We start from the raw sequence: 1,343 nt of genomic DNA, 5'->3' as shown, positions 1-1,343 counted from the left end.
TCTAAAGCCCCTTCCTCCCTATCCCCTGCTTTCATTAAGATATTTAAACCTGGGGATTTCACCGCTCTCCCCCACCACAGAGGGAGGGAGGGAACCCCCCAACCTCAGTGAGGAGAGCCCCGAGCCGGCCCCGGGGCAAAGAGGGGTGTGGACAGGGCTCCCCCAGATCAGTGCCCCCAGGCTAGTAGTGTGGTCAGGAAAGGGTTAATGAGAGCCAAGGGGGTACCTGGTGCCATGGCTGGAGACGGGGGGGGGCAGGCGGATCAGGGGCTGCCCCCCAGTTCTTTCCTCCCGCCGAGTCCCCCTGGAACCTCCAGGGAAGCAGAGCCTCCAGCCCCTATGGGTTGCATGAGAGGGGAGGGGGTGCTGAGAGGGAGGAAGCATCAGGCCCCGAGCCAGGGGGGTGACCTGGGGGTGGGGGGTGGGCATGGCTGACACTGGAAAATGGGTTTTTGCACTGTTTTTTTTTTTTTCCTTTAAAATAAAAATGGAAAGAAAAGCTCTGAGGCAGGTGTGTGATTTGTGCTGCTGCCCTGGACACATGGCTGGGTCCCACCTCCCTTCTGTCCCTCTGGAGGATGGTTCAGCGTCCCCACATGACCTAGGGAGGAGGCTTCCAGTGCAGAGCCTCAGTTTCTCCATCCGTGAGAGGAGAGAGTGGCGGGAGGGGCTTGCTATGTGCATGCTGCCAGCCCCCCTCCACCCTTCCCCTGCATCTCTCAGCTCTGCCTCTGCCCCCTACCCTGAGGAAACTGGGGGACAGGGACACGGGCCCAACACTGAGTCCCTGAGAGCCACACAAACGGACAGAGATTCGGGGAGAAAGTCCATGCAAAGCCACACGTTCCACGCTGGTCCAGGAAGAGGGCTGCTTCCAGTAAAGGACTCTTAACGGACTGCTCTGGAAGCGGAGAGGCAAGAAAATGGGGCCACAGTAGCCAAGCAAATACTGTCATCATTATTTGCTGTCATCGTTGCTATGACTTACTGAGTGGTTATTACGTACCTGGATTATGCTAAGTGACTGCCGTGCTTTGAAGCGCTGACTCCTCAGAGAGCTTGCTCTGAGGTCAGGCGTGGGCTTACTGCGAGGATTACATGAGATAATGTGTGTCAAGTGCTCACTTGGCCCAGCGCCTGGTACATGGTAAACACCCAATAAACGTCAACTGTAATTAATTCGGTGATCATTAACAGGACCTACAAAGCAGTTGTGGTTTTCCTCTTTTGATGAGTGAGGACACAGGCCCAGAGAGGGTATGGAGTTTGCCCAAGGTTACCGGCCTGGGAGAGATCTCAGAAAGGTCCTCAGTGAGCTGGCTCCAGCCCATCTGTCCATTCCC

Source organism: Equus asinus, chromosome 8 (assembly GCF_041296235.1).
Source record: "Equus asinus isolate D_3611 breed Donkey chromosome 8, EquAss-T2T_v2, whole genome shotgun sequence".
In the NCBI taxonomy this organism is placed as follows: Eukaryota; Metazoa; Chordata; class Mammalia; order Perissodactyla; family Equidae; genus Equus; species Equus asinus.
This window is presented reverse-complemented; position numbering follows the sequence as displayed.